Source organism: Suricata suricatta, chromosome 15 (assembly GCF_006229205.1).
Source record: "Suricata suricatta isolate VVHF042 chromosome 15, meerkat_22Aug2017_6uvM2_HiC, whole genome shotgun sequence".
Classification (NCBI taxonomy): Eukaryota; Metazoa; Chordata; class Mammalia; order Carnivora; family Herpestidae; genus Suricata; species Suricata suricatta.
The window spans coordinates 35,817,804-35,835,624 of NC_043714.1; the positions used below are offsets into that span (position 1 = coordinate 35,817,804).

The 17,821-nt window shown below is 37.4% G+C and overlaps 1 long non-coding RNA gene across 1 annotated transcript; it reads right to left on the minus strand.

The window, feature by feature from the left end:
* Window positions 1-15,794: 15,794 nt before the first annotated feature.
* LOC115278979 lies at window positions 15,795-17,656 on the minus strand. Its single transcript, XR_003903149.1, has 2 exons — window positions 17,562-17,656; window positions 15,795-17,449 (listed from the first exon to the last, which is right to left on the minus strand). It is a non-coding gene; the product is annotated as an uncharacterized LOC115278979 (long non-coding RNA).
* Between the last annotated feature and the right edge of the window lie 165 nt (window positions 17,657-17,821).

Here is a 17,821-nt window from a genome sequence, read left to right on the forward strand (position 1 = left end):
GATAGATAGATAGATAGATAGACAGATAGATAGATGGAGTTCTGTAAAGATAGAAATCAGCCATGAGGAAGAAAAGGAAGGGGGAAAGTTCTCATTCTGAAAAACTGAGCTCACCTGTAACCCACAAATTAAAAAAAATGTATAATTATTATTTTTTAAAAAATTAATGTTTATTTATTTTTGAGAAAGAGAGAGAGGGACAGAGTGTGAGCAATGGAGGGTCAGAGAGAGAGGGAGACACAGACTCTGAAGCAGGCTCCAGGCTCTGAGCTGTCAGCACAGAGCCTAATGCAGGGCTCAAATTCACAAACTGCAAGTTTATTTATTTTTACTAATTTCTACAACCAACATGGGGCTCAAACTTATGATCTTGAGATCAAGAGTGAGATCAAGAGTCACCTGGTCTTCCAGCTGGGCCAGCCTGGCACCCATCCATGTTTGCATACCACAACTCAGACTCACTTGGTTTTGAGGTATCCTGGGAAATACTAATTAGTTTGAAAGGGAAAAGTGAGGTGTCAGGAGCAAGAATAAATAGAATTGATAGGAGCATGGGGCAGGCTGCAGGAGCAGGTTAACACTGTCCAAACGGTCCGGAAAAACTGAAGCATGCATGTATCAAATCAGTACTCAAGGGCTTCTGATTTAGCTGCCCGGGAACTGAAAATCAACACTAGGAGAGCCGGGGGCGGGGCGGGGGGGGGGGGGCGGCGCCTGGGTGGCTCAGTTGGTTAAGCCTCCGACTTCGGCTCAGGTCAGATCTCACATTCGTGGGTTCGAGCCCCGCGTCAGGCTCTGTGCTGACAGCTAGCTCAGAGCCTGGAGCCTGGAGCCTGCTTCTGGTTCTGTGTCTCTTTCTCTGTCTTCCCCTTCCCCTCTCATGCTCTGTCTCTCTCTGTATGAAAAATAAATAAAACATTAAAAAATTAAAAAAAAAACACTAGGAGAGTGGTCATCCAGCTGATGAAGAGTTAGAAGACAATAATCAGAGGCACAGGTCTAACCTCTGTGGAAAGGGGCTAGCATAGGCTCTCCACAGGCCGTTGGATATCAATGAAATAGGCTTATATTTAAGAAGAGGCTGCTGTGATTTCTGAGCAACAGAAATCAGAAGCTGGAGGCAACTGGGGGCATCACCCATTCATAAGGATACAGGGAAAGGCTGCAGCTTGGGGGAGACAGGTTTATAAGCTCAGAGCTCAAAAGCAGAGACCAGATGATATCCTAACCATGCCCTGGTGGATATGGGGATTTTGATTTTTTTCTTGTCCTAATCAGCAACAGCAGAGATACAAAACTGAGCCCATTGGGGAAGCCAGAATTTGGCATATTTTATTTCTACCTCAAGTGACATTTCTTAACAATAAGGTGGGTTATCTTTGATAATGATAGTAGCTACTATTGTTAAATGAGAGCTTACTACTTTATCTGAATCATCCCAATTTATCCTCAAAACAACCCTTGAAGCAGGTACTACCATTTTATACATTTTACTGAGGCAGATGCTGAGACCCTCAGAGATTGAGTTGCTCAGTCATCCTATTACTAGCCTTAAGCATTAGAACTGGAACCTCAACCCAAGTCATCTAATCCTACACTCTTTGCTTTTAAATATAACTGCCTTATAGAGAGATCGCAAACGTTGGGAAATATGAAGCCATATACAGATGGAATTATCTATCTCTTACAATCCTTTAACCTAATTATTTTTAGCCACAGTCTGCCAGAGTCTCTCTTTTTCAATTTTATTAGGATGATCTATTCTTGAATCTGAAAATTAAGTGTTTCACTTGACCATCTACCTCAATTTTATACCAATCTTCCTCCATTCACCCCCACCCCCAAGGTTATTTGCATCTGGTCATTTATCTTAGCTGCCTTCCCTTTCTTTGTCCTCTTCTCCCAAAGGTTTTTACCTGTTATTTGAATCATTTATTTCAGTCTCTCCTTATGGAGCCTTAACATGATATTCTTATCATCACTAAAAACACAACTTTTGAAAACAGCTCATACAATTAAATTGCATTATGTTTAATACAATTAATTTTTCCCTCTAGGATTAATTACAGATTTTTAAAAATATATTTTAGAAGTGTGGATATTGTAACCTCTTATTATTTTTAAGCAATGCAGAATTTCACTGCTGAATTTCAAGTTTTAAAAGTAGGATACTCATTTAGCTATAAGAATTTAATGCATTACCAGAATAGTTGCTACTCTATCCACTGCTGCCTTATAGTAGCTTTTTAATTTTAATGATGTTTCATGTTTTTCTATAATTGTTAAAATCTCTCCTCCAACAACTGTAACTCTTTTGGTATAGATTTCCAGACAAAACTATTTTCTTAAAAATTTTTCAAAATGAGGAGAGAATTTCTGTCAGGTAGAAATCAGTCTGGGAATTGACTGTGATGAGCCTACAATTAATGGTGGGTGCGGCTTTACAGGAATGCTATTAGGAGGTGGAAGGCATCAGAAGAAATTAGAAAATTACTCTTCATGAATAAGGAAGACATGTTTTTCCCTCTGACAAGGAGATGGGAAAAGAATAAAAATTAAAAAATAAATAACAGTTGAAGAGATAAAAGCCAAAAAGAGAGAAAGGAGCTAGAAAGACCAGTAATTTTGTGTGATCCAGAAATAACAAGATAGGAAACAATAGAAAAACATACTTTTACATTATCAGTGAAGCAAAAAGTATACACAAATTAATCTCACAAAGCAGTGCCTAAAAGCCTAAGACCCTTACTAACAAAATATTAAAACTGTAGCCTGGATGACTAAGTCAGCAGAGTGTGCGACTTTTCATCTCAGGGATGTAGGTTGGAGCCCAGATTGGGTGCAGAGATAACTAAAAATAATATAGTCTTAAAAACAACAACAACAACAACAACATTAAGGAGCATTTAAAAGGTCCAAAATAGGGACACCTGGGTGGCTTAATAGGTTGAGTGTCAGACTTCAGCTCAAGTCATGATCTCTTGGTTTGTGAGTTCGAGCCGCACATAGGACTTGTCAGCACAGAGCCTGCTTCAAATCCTCAATTCCCCTCTCTCCACCCCTCCCTCCAAATAAACATTTAAAATATAAACAAATCAAAGAGCCAAAACAACTACATAGAAAGGAAATACAACATGTTCAAGGAGGAGAAGTTTGGAAGGAGTTAGGGTAGGGGTCACTGTGTGACTAGGAAGGAGCAGTACAAGGGAATTTTTTGAGGTGCTGGGACAGTTCTGTGCCCTGATTGTGGTGATGGTCACATGAACCTATACATGGAGTAAATTTCATAGAACTGTACCACAAACACACAAAAAGAGTACTTGTAAAACTGGTGAAATACACATTAGATCTATGGTTAATGGTATTTTATCAATGGCATTTTCCTGCTTTTGGTAAAATACTATGAAGTGGCTGAAGGGTTCATAGGAACTCTGTATTGTTTCTGCAACTTCTAAGTGAGCCTAAAATTAAATTAAAATATAAAGGTTTTTAAAAGTCACATTCTAAGAGATTCATGAATCAAAAATCTCAAAGGATAAATTAGAAAATAGTTTGAATTGAAAAAGTAAGATCAGGGGCGTCTGGGTGGCTCAGTCAGTTAAGTGTCCAGCTCTTGGGTTCAGCTTAGGTCATGATCTCACGGCCGGTGCGGTGCGCTCGAGTCCCGCATCAGGCTGTGCACTGACCACAGAGTCTGCTTGGAATGCTCTCTCATCCCCTCCCTGTCCCTCCCCTGCTCACATGGTTTCTCTGTCTCTGTCTCTCTTAAAATAAAAACAAAAATTTTAAGTAAGATAAAATATACAGCATGGTGACTCTAGTCAGTAATACTGTATTGTATAATTGATATTTGCAGAGTGCATTTTAAGCATTCTCAACACAGACACACACACGCACACACACACAAAAGATAAGTGAAGTGATGGATGTGTTAATTAACCTGATAATCATTTTAAAATATATCAAAGCATTACATCATGTACTTTAAATATGTACAGATTTGTCTGTCAATTATACCTCAATAAAACTGATAAAAAAATCATGACTGTTGTTTTTAAAAATAAATAAATATTAAATAACTACTATATGGTAAAATAGTTTCATGTAATATTTGAAGGATGACTAAAATGTTGAAAAATTAAAGTAACCACTATACAAGGATAAAAAAGTGGAATTGTCTGAGAAAATATGTAAATAGAGCATTAGTAACCAGAAAATGGTTATAGCTGAAACGTCAATACTGTTAAAAATGATATAGGAGTGCCTGGGTGGCTCAGTCAGTTGAGTGTCTGACTTAGGTTCGTGTCATGATCTCGTGATTCATGAGTCTGAGCCCTGCATTGGATCTTCTGTCTCCCTCTCTCCCTTTCTGCCTCTTTCCAACTGGTGCTATTTCAAAAATAAATAAACATTTAAAAAATATGTAGTTTTTCATTGTTTTTTTCGACTTGAAAGTTTATAGCTTTTGGTTAAAAGGCAAAGTATTATAATTTGTAGCTGTTTACAAAATAAAATTAATTTTTCTTTAAAATCTAAGAGAGTACAGTGTTGGAAATCTTTGATGTGTTTTTGTTTTTCCTTTCCCAGAGCTTTTCATTCTTAATTCTATTTACTATGCTACTACAAACAGGCACCACTGATTACTTAATTTCAGTATAATCAAAATGCTAGAAACAAAGTACCTTAATCACAAGTCTCGATATAAACATCACAATGACAATATCTGATTTTTCCCTCACCAGGAGAGATAATGCTGATTTAAGTTAAAATCTAATTTTTTAAAACAAAATTAAGGGCATTACATGAATTCCTTCATAGACAATAACCATCCTGCCAAGAAAATTACATTACCCAGTGCACTATCCTAACCATTGTAATTGGCTTGGGGGGAGTGGGTAATTACCACAGCAAACAATGGAGTTGATTTTCAACAGCCATTCCCTCTCTGTTTCATATTTGCACCCTTGCTACTTCTTGTGTTGAAAATGTTGTATTATCTTCTTATGCATTCTGCCTCATTACTTAGATTCACAAACTCTCAGGTTCCTCTAAAACCTAACTTCTTTTTCACCTTTTATTTCATGTTTATTCTCTATTTATTCTCTGTTAACATACTAAGTCCTTTGACAGTAGCAACCCAATGTGTCTCTGATAACAATTCCTGGTACACTCGTGGGAAACAAATTAAAAGATGGAAGGGACTTCAGAAGAAAATTCTGCATTTAGAAAAATGAAGGCAAATCCATTTTATAAAGGAGATAGTAAAGAAGATTTCTAAATAATTTTTTAAATTGTTTATTTATATTTGAAAGAGAGAGACAGAGTGTGTGAGTGAGAAATGGGCAGAGAGAGATATAGACAGAATCTGAAGCAGGCGTCAGGCTCTGAGCTGTCAACACAGAGCCCGACCTGGGGCCTAACTCATGAGCCACGAGCAGAAGTTGATGCTTAAGCAACTGAGCCACTTGGGTGCTCCAAGAAGCAAACCTTGACATCCAGGAGATAAAATTTTCAGTTGATCCCAAGTATACTTAACCCAAAATAGGCTATTGGGATTTGTTGTTCTTTTTTTCCATTGATTATCAAACTTTCAAAAGTCTTCACTGTCAATATTCTTACCTCTATTCTAGAATAGTCGAAATAACATTTAGGAGGAGAAACATCAGAAGCCACCCTAATGTATCATTTTCCTTACCCATGATGAAACTCTTAATTTAAATAATTTCTTCAAATTCTACCAAATGTAGATTAACAATCATTCTTAAAATGTGAAAGTCCTTAGAAAGCTTAAGACACATTTATTAGCTATGTTAATTCATTTTGTCTTAAATAAGTTTAGTAAATGTTTTCAACACCTGACTGAGATATTTAGGAGCAACTGTTTCTCTTTTCCTCCTTTTCTTTTTTTATTTGATGGTGTGGGGTAGGAGGATGGGGTAAGGTATATAATTGTGAGGTCTGTATCTACTTAGTGTAAGGAAAGAGAACAGCTCTGGATAAAGAGAGAAGAGCATACATGTTTGATTTGCTGCAGCTTGTGGGAAAGAGAATCAATAGTTGGGAGGGAGACATGGAAGGGAAGATGGGAGGGCACTGAAAATAAATTTTACTTTTCCCATGGTTTTGACAAAGGTGGGTAGTCATGTAATGACAATAAAGTATCATCCTTAGTTGACTCTATCTGAGCTAATGGGTTGGTTTTATTTGCCACTGAATTTTCTCTCCACAGGAGATCAGGACTGGGAAACTACCTACATCTGCTTCAAATCCTGCATCATACAGAATCTCTGGGGTGCAAGAGACTGGAGGTGGCATGTGCGTCTGTGGTAGGAGATGGCTAACCTTTGTTCAAGATAACATCAGTAAGTAAACAGCCTGGAAAATGCTGTTTCTTTTGGAAATGCCAGCCCCCATTATTCTAAATGGTGACTCCTTAGGTTTCATTCAGATTTTTGCCTGCATATTACCTTCTCAGATCTAGATCATACTGGGCAAATCTGAATAGATTCCCATCCCCATCCTAACCACTCTATTATTCTCTATAATAGCACACTTGGTTTCTTTATAGTACTGAATGCAACTTGTACTTGTCTACTTATCTGTTTACTTGTACATAAAACATTATCTTGTTTGGTATAAGTAAATAATAAGCCTTTGTAAAAAGAATATGCCTTTGTAGTGGTCTTCATGTTTATATTTTGCAAATATTGATTTAGCACCTATGGTATTTCAAGAAATATTTGTAGCACAAGAGATCAATGGGACACAAGTCAAACCTAGTTCCTTATTAAAGCTGAAAATATATTAGTGAATACTGACTGGGAGTTTAATGATTGCAAATACAATAAATTGTATTTTTTAATAGGCTCCATGTTGAACATGGAGCTAGAATTCATGACCCTGAGATTAAGATTCATGTGCTCTACCAACTGAGCCAGTCAGGAACCCCTTAAATTGTACTTTTTAAAAGTTTATTTATTTTTGAGAGAGAGAGAAGAGAGAGAAAGAGCAAGCAGAAGAGGGGCAGAGAGAGAAAGAATCCCAAGCAGGCTCCACACTGTCAGCACAGAGCCTGATGTGGGGCTTGGACTCATGAACCAGAAGATCATGATCTGAGCTGAAATCAAGAGTCGTACACTTAACTAACTGAGCCATCCAGGCACCGCTAAATTGTATTTTTTATATATACACATACTTTTTTGCCTGTTTATTATCAAAGAAGATTTTTCACTTCCACAAATAACTATGCTTTCTCTCATTTTTCTTGATAAATGGGTCTTGTTGGCCTGGCTTTTATTTTACCACCTGTGGTAGAGACATGGATACAAAAAACAGTTCACATTTAACTCTGCTATGAGAAAACCCTGTGCAAGTGCCATGTAAACAGCAACTGACCTCTGGCCTCTGTGATGAGGACGCAAAAGGGAATGGCAAGATGTGGGTAGCTGGAGAAAACTTGCCCCAAATAAAGGGTGCCACACCATTGCTCCTCTGTAATTCCAGTGTTTGTGAGAGCTCAAGTTTTCAAGAGAAGATAGAAGTCTGGGTTGGATTTTTTTTTAAGTGAAGTATCTGATTTTCAATTTGTTTGAGGGCTAATTAAATGAAATGTGGCAACACTGGGTTAAGTCAAACAAATATGATGTTAGACCAGATTCAGCACTCTTGATGTCTGTTTCCTCCATCCTACTGTTCATCAGGATTTCTCATTTTCAACTGATAAGACTCTTTGACCCCTGACACATGGGATATTTAATGGCAGATAACTTTCTAATTTCTCCTTTCACAGCACATAACAGGCACTTACAAAATATTAGTTGAGCAGACTGACTGAATGAAATCATCTACACTTTGTTATGTGGTCCAAAAGTCAGAGTTACTTAATTTCTATGAAGTGAGAAAAATTGAATAATAAAAACGTATTTACATATTTGATAACCAAAATAGTGAACAATTTTGAGCACTTTCTATGTACTAGGCACTTTGAGGTCTTGTCCTACTAAACCATTATGATGATTCTATGTAGTAAGACTATTATTGTCCCCTAACTTGTCCAAAGAGCTAGTAAGCTACAGAGTTATTAAAGTGAAGGGATATAAAATAATCTAATTCTGACTCCAAGTCCCAACTATTAATCACTTAATTATTACTCACTGTACATTTGTATTAAAGAATAACAAGCACATAATAAAGACTTATGAAACAAATACCAATTTTGGATCAGCTAGGTAACCTAACAGAATAGAAATACAATGAGAGGTAGGAATTTGGGAAAACCCAAGGACTTTTGGAGAAGCTGTAGGTTGAGAAAGAAAACACAAGGCCCAGAAAGAGATGAGAGACTTGCTTTAATCAAAAGCAATGAAAAACTGAGTGCTCAGCATCAGAAAAAAAATCTATCTGGAAAAGTTTTTTTCCAATCCTGGCTGTATATTAGAGTCATGCAGTAAATTTAAAAAAAATACTCCTGCCTGGTTGCAACAGCAGACTTTTTGGGAAAGGGACCAGGACATCAGCATTAGAAACAAAACCAATCAAAACTCTTCAGATGATTCCAAAACACAGCAGATGGAAATTTCTGCCTCAGATTATCCACTGATAGTCAAACTAAACTCTGGGAGGCTCCTCAGGGGGTGCCTCAAGTTTACTGAAGAGTAGGTCAGATTCCACGCCACTCATTCCTGTCAGTCTTATTCGCTCTATTTTTATCTGTTTCATAGACCAGACTTCTGCATAAGATTTCATTTGAAAAAATAGTTTTGTAGTAAAAAGTAAAGAGATGGCTTTTCATTGTTCCCATCATCCCCCCCTCCCTGCCCAGTTTTAAATTGGAAACTGAGGAATAAAGAAGCTAATACAGAGGCTGCCACAAGACACATAGACTTCAAGAACACATCTCTGTGGCTTTGATCAGAGACCAGAGAGACATGTAGAGATGAGGTGTAAGGAACTGGACACTGGAATGCTGCCGCAGCGCCACCCGCAGTCTCCACAGACGTTCTAGTCAGTGGTGACAGCTGTAAAAAAAAAAAAACCAAAAAACTCAGCTGGCCCAGCTAATCTCAGGCACCTTTCTCTAAATGGTGGGAACTAATTTGCATCCAGAATCTTAAAAGAGATAGAACACAGTACTTATCTTTCCAGTCTTTGAAATTTCTTTCAACTTCGGAAAGAACTTGGACTGGATGCTGAGTGCCAGTTGCCATGTCACTACAGTAGGCTCTGTCACGTTAGAACTCAACCAATGCCACAGGACTGTTCAGTGATAGGCCGAGGAAATAAGAGAAAAAAAAATTATCATGAAGGAAGAAGAAAAATAACTTACCGAAAGGATTTAGAAATGGGAAAGGAAACAAAAATGGAAGGCTTTAAAACATTGTGACTGAAAAAAACTTGAAAAAGGTGAAATACAATATAAATTAAGACACACACTAGAAAGTTAAAAGACCAAAACAAAGTTCTATAAAATGTTTCTTTCACTTACTGGTATTCTGTTTGTTACCATTGGGTAAAACCTCAGTGTTGGGACAAGATCTGATCTTTCATCTTCTGACTACCACCGAAGACTGATTTGAGTCTGAGAATATTGATAATAAGATGCCGGACAATATTTTCATAACTGTATGAAGATGAAAGGGACCTTAAAGTTTCTTTTTTTGTCCTTATTATTGCTAAATGGTCATCCAGTCCACGTTTGATTTATTAAAATGTTTACTAAATGGCTTTTTTCTGCTAAGCACTATATTAGGTAATGAGGACAAACTGTGAAGACAAATCTAGTCTGTGCTTCATGGAAGTATATTCAAATACAGAAAAGAGACAAAAAGTAAAAGTATTGTATGGGGGAATAATTAGGGCATCTACAAAAGGGAATAATGGAAAAAATTGTGCGTTACTTTAGATAGAGTGGTCAAAGAGTGATGGCAGATCAGTATTTCCAGTGGTGAGAAAGCACTATTTCCAAAGGCACTCCATTTCTGAGGGAAGAGGAAGTGTGAGTTCAAGGTACCAAAGTCCAGAATGGCAAAACAGCTTATTAACAAAACATGGCATGGGATAAGGCTGGAGATGGCCTTGAGAAGCATATTAAGAAATACACACTTTAGAGTGCCTGGGCGGCTCAGTCATTAAGCATCTGACCTCAGCTCAGGTCATGATCTCACAGTTCATGGGCTCAAGCCCTGTGTAGGGCTCTTTGTGGGCAGCATGGAGCCTGCTTAGGATTCTCTCTCTGCCTTTCCTAGCACTCTCACACTCCTTCTCTCACTCAAAACAAATAAACATATAGAAAAAGAGAGAGTTGAAACTTGTAAATTTGGTTTGAATTTTACAAAGATCACTCATATTATGTATAAAGAGTAAACTTGAGGGGCGCCTCGGTGGCTCAGGTCAAGCATCCAACTTCAGCTCAGGTCATGATCTTACCCAAAAGGTAAAGTGACATATACTTATTGTGGGACACCCCCCTCCCCCACTGGCAGGGGTTTCAGGTAGCCTGTTGGTTAGGTGATGAATCTCTGATGAATGAAACATACCAGTTTTGACCTGAATGTTCCTAAAAGTTAGTATTACAAAATATTTTTCCCAAGTCAAAGAAACACCCGGTGAAAAACTTTTAGACAGGAAGAAGCTTGGTTTTTCTAGAAACAGAAAAAAAGACCAAGATGGCAGAAGTTCTGGGACTGGGAGTAGACTAAATCACAGATGAAGGAAGAAAATCATGTGGGGTCTTCTATGATGTGCAGTGGTGCCATTTATAGAGATTAAAAGGAAACTGGAAATGCATAAATGTTATTCAAAAGAGAACAAAACCCCAAACAAACAAAAAACCTATAGTACAAATTTAGAGAAGAACCAACTAATTAGCATGTTAAGTCCAAAGTACTTTCGGGCAGTCTGAATGAAGCCACTGGGGAAGCTGTATTTGCATGTATGCATGTAAACTGCCCAGGAGGCTGGCACTTGGGAGAAAGGTCCAGTTGGCACATAAATGTAATAATTGAAACCATGGGAGTTGAAGTTGGGAGAAAGTATATAGAGTAAAAAATAGGCCTCAGGGACCCAACAAATTTCAGTAAGAGACAGAGAAAGAGAAATTAGAAACAAAGAAGAAAAAGTAGGAGAGGGTGTGTCATGGAAGCCAAGCGAGAAGATCAAGAACACTCAATTTAACAAGGACATATATAATAACATCAGAGAGTGGTAACTATTATGGAGAGAAATCTAGCAAGATAAACAGGGAAATAAGAAAGGTAGATGAGGAGAGCACATTTCTTCTTTCTTTTTAAATGGTGGGACAAGGGAAGGCTTCATTGATATTTGAGTAGAAATGTGGGCAGAAGGGAGAGTCAATAGTGTCTAACATTGCTGAGAAGCAAATTACAAGCTGAAAAGTGGTGATTTTCTACAGTTGTTTTATGCGATGGGAAATTATGCAGCAGTTAAAAATGTTTGTGAAGAATAAATGACTTGGAGAAATATCTGTATTATAATTGCAAGTGAATAGAAAGCAGAGACTTATATATAGTATTAGCCTAAATTTGAAAAGTCATTTAAAAGTAATTTCCAGAAGGAAATACCCTGTTCCGAGGGCATCTATGCATGGTGGGATAATGGGTAACACTTATCTCTATTGTGTTCAAAATTTCTGCAGACATATTTTTAATTTTAAAAAATGCTTTTATTTTGTTGTGATCATGACACATGAAAAAGAATAAGGAATTATCTTATAAAGGTACCATCCAGGGGTGCCTGGGCAGCTCAGTTGGTTGAGTGACTAAGAAACATATATATGTGTATATGTGTATGTATATACGCATATATATTTTTATCATTATGGTAGCTTTTACGACAAGAGGCTCAACTAATTAAACCCAAGGCCCCATTGCCTTCAGCAGTGCATGCAACCCCTTATGAACTTTGCAGTTGGGTGAGTGTGACCCTTGAATAACAGTTTCCTTTCATAATTGGTTGCACAGTATTTCTCAAATACGCAGTTTGGCCAAACAAAAAAACACTCAATTTTTCTGTACTCTTTTGGCATACAGATTCATACAATCATTTAGTCTTACTGAGAGTTCTTTGAAACTAATATTTGGGACAGGCAGTCTAGATTACAACTTGCTCTGTTCCATATTAGGAACATTGTTCTCTTGCTGTCCCAGACAGGGCTGCAAAATAACAGCTGCCAGCAATCCAGACTTGGTGGCTCATGCTAACAGGAAAGAAGGAAGCTTGGGGCACCCAGGTGGCTCAGTTCGTTGAGCATCTGACTTCAGCACAGGTCATGATCTCCCAGTTAGTGAGTTCGAGCCCCATGTCAGGTTTTCTGCTGTCAGCTTGTCAGCACAGAGCTTGCTTCAGATCTTCTATCTCCCTCTCTCCCTTCCCCTGCTTGCACTCTCTCAAAAATAAACATTAAGAAAGGCGGAGGGGGGGTGGTGGTGGGGAAAGAAAGAAGCATGACAACCATGCACAAGTTTTTCAGGACCTTTCAGTAATCCCTCGTTCCTTGGGAGTCATCAGTGTTGCACCTGCTCAAAGCTGCAGTCTTTGACATTATTAGTGTAACTACGGCTTCCCAAATTCTGGTTGGAAAAATACTTAACAGAAATATTTTGAATTAGTCCAAATTCACTTTTTGCAGGTTATGTATGTGAATTTGCTTCCTACAATTTATTAGTAACCCCCGAATCAGTACTTCTGTTGCTTTCATGGGCATATATATGTTGCAGAGTACAGCAAATTTGACTCATCTCATATGTATGGGCCCAAACGAAGTGAGACAAGGTGACACTGTCTTATTTCTGTTCTCATACTGTAAACAAGTGCCCTTTTCATGAGAATATTGTGGGTTTTTAAACAAAAATTTTTTGTGCTTTTTCTTGGTGATTTTGCTGTTTAAAATGGTCCCTAAGTATAGTGCTGTATAGTGCTTGTTTCTAAGCACAAGAAGGTACTGATACACCTTACTGAGAAAATGTTAGGTAAGATCTGTTCAGGCCATGTGTTGTTGGTTGAGTTTAATGTTACTGAATCAACAACAGATATTAAATAAAATATCTTTAAACAAGGTTATGTATTGATCAACTGATGAAAATAATGTACCAGAGGTTCACAGAAACCCAATCCTAGATTTCTCCCAGGTGCAATTATACAGTATCCCCTAATTCAGTGTTTGAGGGACTTTATAGAAATAACTCCTAGTAATAAAAATAAACTATATATAGTTACATAGTGGTGAACTACAAATTAGAATATTTAGGACAACGGGTGTGCCGTTTAGAAGTTTAAAATTACAAATTTAAAATATTGGGTATCAAAAATACTGTATTACTCCACACTACCTACATCTAAGTAATGCATTGTTTTTGATGTTGAATTCAACTGAACTGTAAATCTCAATCTTCTATTCCTCTATAATACCTATCCATCAAATACAGGTGTCCCTTAAGGTTTACTCTCCTTTCCTTTTTCCTTCTATTTCTTATCACCCTTTCCAGGGTAATAATAGCTCATGGCCTCAAATACCATCTTCAGATCAAAAGACTCAAACCTAAATTTTTAATCTTTACATCTCTCTGGCTCTGGACCTGTTTTTCCAAATACCTGTCTGACCTATCCATCCACAAAGTTCTGTTACAAATCAAGCCCAATGTTACAAACAAAATTCATTTTTCCCCTCCATAAGCCATTCTTTTGTGTATGTACCTTAAGTAATGAAGCTTTCTTCCTTATCACATAAATCAGGTTACCCTCAAAACAATCTTTAAAAAAATTTTTTTATGTTTATTTCTGAGAGAGACAGAATGTGAGCAGGGGAGGGGCAGAGAGAGAGACCCAGAATCTCAAGAAGGCTCTTCAGAGAGAGAGAGAGAGAGAGAGAGAGAGAGATAGAGAGAGAGAGAGAGAATCTTAAGCAGGCTCTGAGCTGTCAGCATGGAGTTGGATGCAAGGCTCAAACTCATCAACTGGGAGATCATGACCTGAGCTGAAGTCAGGTCATTGGCTTCACCAACTGAGCCACCCAGGTGGCTTCCAACAATCTTCCAAGTAGGTGCTACAGTGTGAATGAGGTAGGATTACATAGATGACAAAATTATAGCCTTGAAATCAGATCTGGTTCTAATATTTACTGTGTGGCCTTAAGTCAAATACTTTTTGAGCCTCACTTTCATGGTTAGTAGACACAGTGAAGGTTTTATTATTTTTCTATTTGAAAGTGCGGTGTGTATCCAGAATGACAGCATCAGCTCATGGGCGCTTTTAAGAAATACAGAACCTCCACTTAACCTCAAGTATGTTGTATCATTGTCTGCACCATAATATATCTTCCGGCAACTGGTTTGCATATCCTAGCCCACCCTTACTAATACAAAAGAATATTACCACCTTCAGGGAAGTACACTATTGGAAAGTCCAAAAAAGTCCTGTCTGTAATTTACTGGAGCTAACGTTCCAATTATTGCTAATACTCCCATTTACCCACTTGTCACCAATTACATAGTTAATGCAGGTCTTTTACAGCTTTTGTAAAGCTGTAATTCTGATTTCATCCAGAAACCTTGATATGGACATGACTTGAATTTAAATCTACTCCATAGCTATTTTGTTCCCTTAGAGGCTCAGTCTTTATTTACCATTTTAAGTTGCACTCCTTCAACATTCCTAAATTTGGATTGTTCTAAGTTCCCTTGTGTCCCAATTTTGCAGATTTTGAAGGCAGAAGAAAAACAAAAGTACCAGTATTCCCCTGAAATATTTGGAAGATGTAACCAAATCTTTTGATTCAAATAGGGATGTTTCAACAGCTCACAATTCAAGTGCAAAAATTTGTACAGTAATACTGCTTTAGCAAATGTTTTTGATGCATGACACTATTTAACATTTACTAAACATTCAAATGTAGCATGCGTTATGTTCAGTGAGAAACTTTATTTTTATTTTTTTAAGCTTATTTATTTTGAGAGGCTGCCAGCAAGGGAGGGGCAGAGAATCCTAAGCAGGGCTTTGTGGCTGTTAGCACAGAGCCCCTTGTAGGGATTGAACTCACAAACAGATCATGAACTGGGCCCAAGAGTCAGACACTCACTGAGCCACCCAGGTGCCTGAGTGAAAAACTTCATAGATGCTTAATATATTTTATAATCTAATCCCAGGTTATTAGCCTGAGATACATTTCTAACAAGTTCCTAGGCTGAGGACCATAATTTTCACATTGAGACCACAGAGCAGGAAGTATTATATGGAGGTCTAAGAAAAAGACAACAGAAACTACATTTGTGTATGGATGGGCAAGGGAGGCAGGGAAAGTTGTGGTGGTTAAGATTTAGGATTGAAAAATTTAGAAACTCCAGTTACTAATATGTTTATTTTAGGTGCATAAGTCTTTCACCTCATGTTCCCTGTTCCTTGTCTTTTATACATCCATCACATAACATGTAATGTATAATATCCTTATTGTAGCATTTTCTAAATTATCAGCGTTTGTTAGAATTTTCTTTGCCCAAGTTATTTAAGAACATTCCAAAAATTCCATGTGTGTGATTTTCCAGCATCTGAACTTAGCCTCAAGGCTTTTTTGCAATGTGGTCATTTGTGCAATGTGATCATATATCAAAGTTGTCTCTGTATCCTAATGTTAGGTCATTTAGACATGTTTCAGGATAATCTGAAAAAAATACAAATGAAGTAGCAAAATAATACATACTAAACACACACACACACCTACTTACTTTATCTCCTTTCATGTACTTTACTAAGGACTATAAATGCCTGCTTAAGTCAAGAGTCCATCAGTTTTTGCCATATGTATTTAAGAATTACTTTATTAAGTACATAAGATGCAACGATTTTAAGTATACAATTAAAAAAAACTATGTATACATCAGTAAAACTACCATCACATCAAGATACTAAACATTTTACATATGAATGCCATGCTAGTTACCACATAAAGCTTAAATACTACATCCTACATTTTTATACTTTCTTATACCTTAAATATTGATAAAAATGTTAATGTTTCCTTGCTGTTTTTTCACACTTCCTCTCCAATCCATAAAACTGGTATAGTCTAATTTACTTGTAACCTTATCTCAGGGTCAAATTTACTTATAACGAACTACTACATGAAGCAGAAGCTATTGATTTTCCCTGGGCAAGATGTACACAAAATAAGGTTTTTATCTACCACCTCTCTGACCAGGGATTTAGAAAAATTTTTTTTACACAGTATTAACATTACAGACAAACTTGTTACTTTTCCCCCCTCTATAATTAAAAATAGAGAAAGCTAAACCGTACCGATTTCCTATTTTGTCAGATTAACACGTGGAATGCCTTTACTGTGTCTTCTCCACACTGACGAAGCCCTTTTATTTTACTTATGTTTAGCTGAGGAGCACGCATATCTTTATCTACAGTACATACTAAAAGTAACAGTACTTACTTGCTTTCTAAATTAAACATTTACCAAACCTTTTCACAGTTGAAGAGGGAACTAAATTTTAGGTTGAACTTACAAATCTATTTTTGCATTTAGTCTTATACCCCTTCATAGAACAATTTAAACTTAACAATGTTTAACTAGCTTTAATGGTTACCCACATTTTTTTAAACCCTACTTTTTTTTTTTCATACAATTGCCTTACTATCTTCAGTTGTTTTAATTCACGGTCTTTGTAGGTTGCAGTAACATCATATAGCAAATTTTTCAAGGACAGCATTGTGTGATGTACTTTTAACTCCTGCTTCGGTGAATGGCTTCTAGTTGCTCTGCATAGAAGTAATTTAGGATATAGAACTCTTGGCTCAAAATTATTTTCCCTTAAACCTCTGGAGATATTGTTCCATTATCTTTTGGCATTTAGAACTGCAAAAGAAATATCAGTCTTTTATCCCTTTATAAGTAACCTGTTTTCTCTGAATACTTGTAGAATTTTCTTTATCTTTCCAGTTCAACGTCACTAGGGTATGTCTAGGTGTTGCTTTCTTTTCGTGATGTTCTACTGGCAGCCTATGAGCTTTTTTATTTGCAGATCTAGTTCGTCCTTCAAAACTTTAAACTTTTCTTCTATTAGTTACTAAATTATTGCTTCTGCTTCATTTACTTTGTCATCTATTTCAGGTATTCTTATGATGTGTAGACTCCATCTCCTGGACAGATTCTCTCGGTCCCTCTTCTATCTCTTCCTTTTCCGCACGCTGAGTTTCTCTTGTTTTGCTTTCTTTTATGTGACCCATCAGGTCTGCACGTTTCCGTTCTCTTTCAACTTCCTTATACTTTTCCAAGCATTCTGACAGAACCCTCTTTATCTTCGAGCTTAGGTCTGCAAGCTCATGTACCATATGGTACCGCAGCCGTACTACCTCTTCGGTTTCCCTCTCTACATCTGTTTCAAGAGGCGGCATTTTCTCAATTGTAAGCGGTTTCCTCAGGTATTACGACCTTTAAAACAATAAATAAAACTTAATTCCCTACCGTTTGACTGATTCAGCCCAAAGATTCCCATTCGTACTTATTAACAGTTTTACTGACACGTTTTCTTTTTCTTCCTTACCTTTAAACAGCTCTTAGCCCTTGGACCAAAATTGAAGATTAAAGCACGTCGTCCGTCCGAACACCAAACGAAAGATAACGAACTTCCAAAATGGCTCCCATACGTCATCACGGCGCGCCTTACGTAAGAACGCGTAGCTTTATTGCTGCAGGAGCTATAGCGCGCTAGCCAGTCACGAGGCAGCAAACGCCAGTGGTCAGGCCACACCCCCACGCGCTGTCGCGCTCCTCCCTCACCGCCCCGCCTCCATAGACCAGGGT